The 8,871-nt window shown below is 48.3% G+C and overlaps 1 long non-coding RNA gene across 1 annotated transcript in view; it reads left to right on the top strand.

Annotated features, from left to right (window-relative positions):
- LOC114005721 (uncharacterized) overlaps positions 1-8,487 on the top strand; it is a 15,699-nt gene extending 7,212 nt beyond the window's left edge. The window contains exon 2 of the long non-coding RNA XR_003547558.1: positions 6,321-8,487. This is a non-coding gene — a long non-coding RNA (uncharacterized LOC114005721). The remainder of the gene's footprint in view (positions 1-6,320) is intronic.
- The last annotated feature ends 384 nt before the right edge of the window (positions 8,488-8,871 follow it).

Below are 8,871 nucleotides of genomic sequence, written 5' to 3'. Positions count from 1 at the left end.
AGGAGAAGGGATTGTGGCATGACCATCTCCCCTGGGGGGTGATTTCTCGCTTTCTGTCTCTATGTCTCTTTCTGTCTGTCTGGGGAGCGCACGTGCAGTATAGGGAAAACCTCTCCAAAAAAAAAAAAAAAAGAAAGAAAAAAGAAAACAGTGAGGCAGAGCCAGAAAGGAAAGGCGGTAAGGAGATGAAGACACACAAATTAGGCAGCGAGAAAACCAGCCCAGAGCTGGAGCAGCCCCAGCGCCGCGTCCTGAACTCTGGGCATGGAGCTGGGAGGCCGCTGGGCGCGCAGCCGTGGACATCAGAGCCTTCCGTGGCCCCGCGGCTGTCAGGGAAATGCATTCTCGCTGGGGGACGGCGACGGTCCTGGCTCAGTTCTGGAGCCTTTCTGGGTCGAAGGACTAGCGGGCGACACTGCCGGCCCAGCGCCTGGTGACTCTAGGGGGTCTTGGAGGTGTGGACTTACTGTCTTCGCCTCAGAGACTGGGCGCCCGTCAGGCTTGCTGCTGCCTCCAGGGAGGGCCTGGGAGGGAGTAAGTGGCTGTGCGGGGGAATCCATTTTAAGTTGTGAGTGGGCGACTGAAGGTATGGATGTGGGACAGAACAGGATGGCGCGGCGGTGGGTCAGAATCCTGGGCTTCTTCCAGGCAGGAACCTTCCTGGTTCCCACCTGTCTTCCCTGTGTTCCTGGCTGAGGGCCCTGTGGGCAGTGCCACCTTGGTTAATGCGGGTACGCGGCCCGTAGACGTACTTGTTCTAGGTGTCCTAGCTATTTCACTGGTCTGATAGGCATTTGTTGTTTTCCACTAGTCTTCCTTTTAAAAAGTGGACTGGGAATCAGCAGATGGTGTAATTACGTCGCTGGACTCCCACGTAGTGGACCGCGATTCCCACTGGGAGCTTAAAACGCATGCCAGTCACCTGTGCCTGCTTGCCCAAGATCCCAAGAGGAGAATGGAGAAGGGATTGTGGTGTGGCCATCCTCCCTGGGGGGTGATTTCTGGCTTTCTGTCTCTGTCTTTCTGGCAAGTGCACGTGCCCTATAGCAAAAACCTCTCCAAAAAATTATTTATTTAATGAAAAAAGTCATTATTATTTTAAAAATTTGACCAGAGAGAAAGACAAAGGGAAAGAAAGTGAGAAAGCAAGCAGCTGGGTCCAGGACTCAACCACAGTTGGCCATGTGGAAGTCCAGTGCCTTAACCACCTTGCCACCTGCTGTTCCCCCAACACTGTACTTTATTTAATAACTTTTTTGATAAGTAATTGCTGGGTGTCAGGTACTGTTTCTGGGCTTGGGGACAGAACAAAGAGTTCAGCAGACTGAGAACTTCTGCCTTCAGGCAATGAGTGAGAGAAATAATTAAATGGGGGTGGGGTTGCTCTTTGATGAAATTGCATTTGAACACAGACCTGCGGAAGGTAAGGGAACAAGCCATGCCGATAACAGGGAAGAGTGCCTCCCTCAGGCCAAAAGAACCAACCACAGGACCAAAAGGCCCAAGGTAGGAACACCCTTGGTCTGTACAGAGGTGGTCATCAGAGGAAAGAAGAGACTTTGAAATCTGCAAGGAAGCTGCTTCCCACTTGTCTTCCCTGTGTCCCTGGCTGAGGGCCCTGTGGGCTGTGCCACCTTGGTTAAAGAGAGGTAAGAGGCCTGGAAGAGCTCCGTAGAGGAGGGATGTGATTTGACTTTGGTCTTTCTGAAGCTCTCTGACTGAGATGTGGAGACTATCACCACTGTCTCTGGGTACTCCACAGGGGAAATTCACTTTTGTGCCAGTTTCCTATGATTGCTGCAACCAAACTAGTAGAGACTTGGTGACTTAAGGCAGTCCTGGAAGTCAGGAGTCTAAAGTGGATATTACAAGGCTGATTCCTTCTGGAGGCTCTTTGATTCAGTAATCAAATTGTCTTCTTCTGAGTCATATCTTCCTTTAACTCCAGTTGTTTGTTTGCTATTCTTTTTGTTTTGTTTTGTTTTTAAGGTTTTTGTCATAGGGCATGTGCCCTTCCCACTGAGAGAGAGAGTGAATGGGAAAGTGGGAAATCACCCCCTAGGGAGGATGATGACACCATAGTCCCTAAATTCTCCCGTTGGGATTTTTAGGCACACACACACACACACACACACAAAATGTGATTTTCAAACTAATGATTCTGGGACTCAAACAATGGTTAGCCATGTGGAATCTAATGTCATAACCTCTATGCCACCTGCTGGCTCCTCTGTATTTTATTTATCATTTAAAAATTTTTTGCTTTAGGGTGTGTACAGTGAGGGGGAAAGTGAGAAATCACTCCCCAAGGGGCATGGCCACACCATACTCCTTTCTCCTCCATGCTTCTCCCGGGATCTTGAGCATGCATGCATGCACACATGCCTGGAGTGATTTTTTTTTTTTTGGAGAGGTTTTCGCTATAGGGCGCGTGCGCTTGCCAGACAGACAGAGAGAGTCATAGAGAGAGAAAGCGAGAAATCACCCCCCAGGGGGAATGGTCACGCCGCAATCCCTTCTCCTCTATTCTCCTCTCAGGATCTTGGGCACGCACACACGCGCCTGGTGTGAGTTTTAAGCCACTGGGGTCGGGACGCGAACCGCGGTCGACTACGTGGCAGTCCAGCGACATAGCCATTACGCTAACTGCTGGTTCCCATGCCTGGAGTGATTTTGAAGTCACCGGGTCTGGGACTCGAACTGCAGTTGGCCATGTGGGAGTCCAGTGATGTAACCGCTGCGCCATTCGGTGGTCTCGTCATTTAAACTTTTTTTTTTTTATTGAGGCCAGCAGGTTGCGGAGCGGTTAAGGCTTTTTTTTTTTCCACATTATTTATTGTTTGTTTTTTTGTATATACTTTCAATCATATTGTTTGGCTTACAATGAGACCATTTCGATATGTGAAGGCATTTGACTTACATGGCTGACCATGGTTTGAGTACCTGACCCAGCAGCTTAAAATACATACCCAAAATCCCAAGAGGACAATGGAGGAGAAGAGATTACAGCATGGCTATCCCATCAGGGAGTGATTTCTCACTTTCTCTCCTCTTTTTCTCTGGCAAGCACATATGCTCTATAGTAAAAATCTTTTTAAAAAAGATTTTTTAAGGGACCAGCAGTTGGCGTAATGGCTATGTCACTGAACTTCCATGTAGTCGACCATGGTTCGAGTCCTGGAGCTGGTGGCTTAACTCACACCAGGGGCGTGTGCATGCGTGCCCAAGATCCTGAGAGGAGAATGGAGGAGAAGGGATAGTGATGTGGCCATCCCCCCTGGGGGTGATTTCTCACTTTCTGTCTCTCTGTCTTTCTGGCGAGTGCATATGCCCTATAGTAGAAACCTCTCAAAAAAAAAAAAAAAAAACAAAAAAAAAGCTTTTTAGTCTTATTTGTTGGTGTCATTCTGATCCATTATGTAGTTAGGTGTTTAGGTCATTTGGATTTGGATAAATGTTAATTATATTATGGCTTTGTAATACAATTTTTAATAAAACTTCATTGTTTTGTTTGTTTTTGCTATAGGGTGCATGCACTCGCCAGAGAAAGAGAGCAGAAAGTGAGGAATCACCCCTCTGAGGGGATGGCCACAACACATTATTGTCCACTCTCCTCTTTGGATTTTGAGCATGTACACATGTGCCTGGCATGAGTTTCAAGCCACCAAGTCTAGGACTCAAATGCTGGTCAGCCATGTGGGAGTCCAGTAACAGTCCAGCGACACAACCACTACTCTATCTGCTGGCCCCCAAAATTTCTTAAGTAATTTTTATTTACATTTAATTGTCATATATCTTTGTGGTGTACAATATGGCTTTTCAAAGCATGCATGCAGTATGTGAAAATCAAATCCAGGATATTGGGACCAGCAGGTGGCATGGTGGTTAAGGTGCTGGACACTCCCACATGGCTAACCATGGTTCAAGTCCTGGACCTAGTGGCTTTCTCTCACTTCTCCTCTTCCTCTCTCTCTCTGTGTGTCTCTCTCTGTCAAATTAAAAATAAATGAATGAATAAATTAAATTTTAAAAAATCCAGGATATTACTCTAGTCATCTTTTTTTTTTTTTTTTGAGAGGTTTTTGCTGTAAGGGGCTTTTGCTCTCCAGAAAGACAGAGACAAACAGAGAATGAGAAGTCACCCCCCCCCCCCAGAGAGGATGGCCACGCCACAATGCCTCCTCCATTTTCCTGTTGGGATCTTGGGCATGCACGCACATGTGCCCAGCATGCGTTTAAGCCACCGGATCCAGGACTTGAACTGCGGTTGACTACATGGGAGTCCAGCAACATAGCCATTACACCGTCTGTTGGTCCCACTCTAGTCATCGTTTTTAACAAAGAATATTCTATTGTGTATGTATTTTCAATTTTCACTCTACTTTTTTTTGTTTGTTTTTGAGACATATATCTAAGATTGACAATGTCTCCTCTTTTTTTTATTTTACTCTTGTGGTATGACATTTTATAATTAATTTGTCTTGTTTACATGTATTCTCCTATTTATTAAATGCCTTTTTTCTTGAGCTTGTTCCACCCCCCCAACCCCCTAGTTCCTCTTATAAGGATCCTTGTAGTTACATTTATGACCGCTTAGCTATCTCAAGTTAACCTCCCTATCTCAAGGTTATTTACACAGTTTCTTTTGCCATATATGATAATTTACTCATAGGTTCTTGGGATTAGGAGGGGGACCTTCCCCTTTAAAAAAATTTTCTACTTGGAGTCAGCAGGTGGTGTGGTGGTTAAGGTGCTGGACTTACTACATGGCTGATCATGGTTCTAGTCCCAGACTTAGTGACTTGAAAATCATACCAGGTGTGTGTTCATGTGTGCCCAAAGTTCTAAGAGGAGAATGGAGGAGATGGGATTGTGTCGTGGCCATCCCGACTTGGCGGGAGTGATTTCTCACTTTCTCTTTCACTGTCTCTATCTCTCAGGTGAGCACATGTGCCCTATGGCAAAAACCTTGAAAACTCCCCCCCCCCCGGGTTGGCAGGTGGCATGGTGGTTAAGGGTGCTGGACTCCCACATAGCTGACCATGGTTCAAATGCCTGACATGGTGGCTTGTTTTCTCACTTTCCCTCTCTCTCTTTCTCTGTCTCTCTCTGATCAAAACTGGAAAATAATAAGGTTAAATAAAATAATTATTAAAAATATTTCTGTAACCTCTTGAACCCAGGATTTTAACTTTTACCTCCTAATTCATGATAGAGTATGCATCCTCTGCAGAGGATAGTCACATAGTAGTCCTCTTTTTGTAGTCTTCTAGCCTGTCAGATCATGGACAATCATGCTAGTACTGTATTCAGACTCACTGGGAAGTGGATTTGGACCTCAGTTGCCATGTGGGATCTAGCTTCTCTCTTTTTTTTTTTTTTTGAGAGGTTTTTGCTATAGGGCGCATGTGCTCACCAAAAGACAGAGACAGAGAGATAGAAAGCGAGAAATCATGCCCCAGAGGGGATGGCCACGCCGCAATCCCTTCTCCCCTGTTCTCCTTTCAGGATCTTGGGCATGCACGCACATGTGCCCGGCGTGAGTTTTAAGCCACCGGGTCCGGGACGCAAACCGCGGTCGACTACATGGGAGTCCAGCCACATAGCCATTACGCTCACTGATGGTCCTGGATCTCTTGAGCAGTGCATTATCACTGAACCATGGAGCTGGTCCCAGAAGTGGACCTTTTTTGGTACCTTCATTCAGCCTTCCACACTGATGGTTTTTTTGTTCGTTTTTTTTTTTGGAGAGGTTTTTGCTATAGGGCGTGTACACTCACCAGAAAGAGAGAGAGAGAGACAGAAGGTGACAAATCACCCCCCGGGGACATGGCTGTGCCGCAATCCCTTCTCCATTCTTTTCTTGGGATCTTGGGCACACACGTACATGCGCCCGGTGTGAGTTTAAGCCACTGGGTCCAGGATTCGAACTGTGGTTGACTACATTGGAGTCCAGCGACATAGCCACTACACCAACTGCTGTCCCTGATGTTTTTGAATAAGAAGCATAGAGATAGTAGCTCATTGCTTATGGGTGTGTGTGTGAGGTGGATTAGGGTTTCTGAACTCCCTTGGCTTCTGCTTGTGGTTCTTACAGCTCCCATTTCTGGGAGAAGAGCGCAAAGTTCCCTAGAAGACTTGGTCTCATAAACAAAAACTGAGTGACACAGTCCTATAGAAGGCTGAGAAGAGAATGTGCAATGTTTCTAACAACGGGCTGGACCTGCTGCTGAAACAGTGGTCAGCAGGGCTGTGTGCTCATGTCAGCATGGGAAAGAGGCATGTGCTCACATATTAATGCTCTTGTTTCTCTCTTACAGGCCAAGGCTAGAGTGATAGGAAGGACAAGAGGCTGCCATTGTGGACATAGCAGAATCTGTCAGGGCTGGACAGGGGGAAGAGATTCTGTTGAGATGCTCAGGAAGACAGAATGAAGACAGCTCCCCACCCACTGGTACTGGTAAAGGTACCCATTGGTGACATTGGCCTCTGCCATACTGCCAAGCAGAACTGAAAGTCCATCACTCTGCATATCAAGTTAGAGGTACTTTGGAGGTTCAAAGAGGGTAAGAAGCTAATGCAGATCTCCTAGGCCTTGGGGCTGGCCATCTCCACTGTTGCCTCAATCCATGTCAACAAGGACAAGATCTGGGCCATTTCCCAGGTAGCCACTCTGGTCATTGCCACATACCTGACCCGTTGCCAGGGTATGGTGATGGGTCACATGGAATACCTGCTGAGGTGCAGAATGAGGAACAAAAATGGCAAAACCTGCCTATCAATATGGTGCTCATCTAGAACAAGGCATGATAGCTCTTGGCACAGCTGCAGAGATAACAGGGCCATGGGGCCCAGCTGAGACCTCTGGAGCCAGCAATGGCTAGTTTGTCACTTCAAGGTACATCACAATATACTGCTTATAGAGGAACCAGCTGTAGCTGACACTTAGGCTACTGCCCAATACCCTCCACACTATCCTGGATGAAGGCTGTTACCATGTCAAATGTTCAGTGTGGATGAGATGGGCTTGTTCTGGAAGTGACTGCCTGAGTACTCTGCTAGTGCAGGAGGAAGAGACCATACCTGGATCCAAGGCCTCTAAGGACCACCTGCCCATGCTACTGGGTAGCAATGCAGCTGGTGACTTCAAGCTGAAGCTCCTGCTGGTATGTTCCTCAGAAAATCTATGTGCCCTCCAAGGCCAACCTACTTGTGGTGTGGCATTCCAACTGCAATGACTGGCTGACTCCCAGTATTGTCCAGGAGTGGTTTACTGGCTGCTGTGGGGAGCTACTGTGCACGACATGGCCTCCCACACTGCGCCATCTTGTTCCTGGACAGGGCACCGTGCTACCCCTCCCACCTGGGTGGCCTTTCAGCCCATGTGCATGTCTAGTTCCTGCTCAAGAATACCTCAGCCCTAGCCCAGCTCATGAATCAGGGTGTCATTGCTGCATTTAAGTCCCATTATCTGTGCTGCACATTCAGCCAACTGGTCCAGGAGATGGCTGGCAAGGACCAGTCCTCTGCACAGGACTTTTGGTGCAGCTATACTGTCATGACCACTGTGGACAACATTGTGGAGGCCTGGGCAGAACTGCAGCCTGCTACCATACATAGTGCCTGGAGGAAGCACTTGCCTCAGTGTGTGCCGGCTGGTGCCCCTGAGCCTGATGCCATGCCCCAGCTCCTTCGCAGCATTGTGGCACTGACCAGCCATGTGGGCCTTGGGTATGTGGCTGAGGTCAATGTTGCTCACCTGCTCCAGAGCCATGGGGAGCCCATATCCCATCTTGTCCCTCAGGGTGTGGAGGATGGAGTTGCCAGCAGCTCTTGCCTTCTTTAGGAGGCAGGGAAAGGCCTGGTTTCCAGAAGATTAGAGCCAGAGCTCAGAGAGACCACAGAGGGTGTGGACACTGAGGAAGGTGGTGTGAGGGTGCTCAGCCACAAGCATGTGGCCCAGGCTTTGTCCCACTTTGCTGCTGGCCTTTGGGTCCTTATACAGAATGACTCCAACAGGGAGCGCCACCTGCTGGTGTCCCAGCATGTCCACAGTACCCTCACCCGCCTCTGGAAGCTGCACCAAGACAGACTACAGCAGGCTTGGGTAGCTGCATTAGTAGGTCCTGTGGCAGTGGTCACAAAGGTGGTCACCCTAGAGGGGGCCTGCAGAGGATGGGTGAGAAGCTAGGGCACAGGCCCAGCACAGATCTCTACAGCTATTCAGGCCAAGGCCTTCAGATGAACTCTCCCTGGTGATATTTTGTGTGAGGAGGGTGGATATTGCCTCTCCTCCTCCCATGGTTTTCACATCTTATTTGGTGTGGATTTTCGGCAGTGACTCTTACATTGCACCAGGCTTGGAGGACAGGAAAGTGGTGTTTTCTAATTAGTGGGTAAACTACATGGTCCAGGAGGGCCCTCCTATGACACAGAAGCACCCAGGAGGCACATTAGTTACCTCCTACCATGGCCTTCCTTGAGGGCTGAGAGGTGTGAGGACTCCTAGTCTCTGACTCCTTGCTCTATTGTGATCTTTCCCAGTAAATTCTAGACAAGGGTTCCCTGCCCTCAGCCTCTCCCCACAACTTTCTATGTTATCTTTCTCACTCTGGCTTCCATACCCTTTGTTATCTGAAGTCTTTAGTACTTTCCCTATGTTCAAACCTATGGGCATGTGTTGGCCCATGGAGTTTTTACATTTTTTTTTTTGGAGAGGTTTTCGCTATAGGGTGCGTGCGCTCGCCAGACAGACAGAGACATAGAGACAGAAAGCGAGAAATCACCCCCCAGGGGGGATGATCACGCCACAATCCCTTCTCCTCCATTCTCCTCCTGGGATCTTAGGCATGCACACACATGCGCCCGGTG

Source organism: Tupaia chinensis, unplaced genomic scaffold, assembly GCF_000334495.1.
Source record: "Tupaia chinensis unplaced genomic scaffold, TupChi_1.0 Scaffold144336_1, whole genome shotgun sequence".
Taxonomy (NCBI): Eukaryota; Metazoa; Chordata; class Mammalia; order Scandentia; family Tupaiidae; genus Tupaia; species Tupaia belangeri.
Note: the sequence above shows the minus strand (reverse complement) of the source record. Positions and strands in the feature narration are given on the sequence as shown.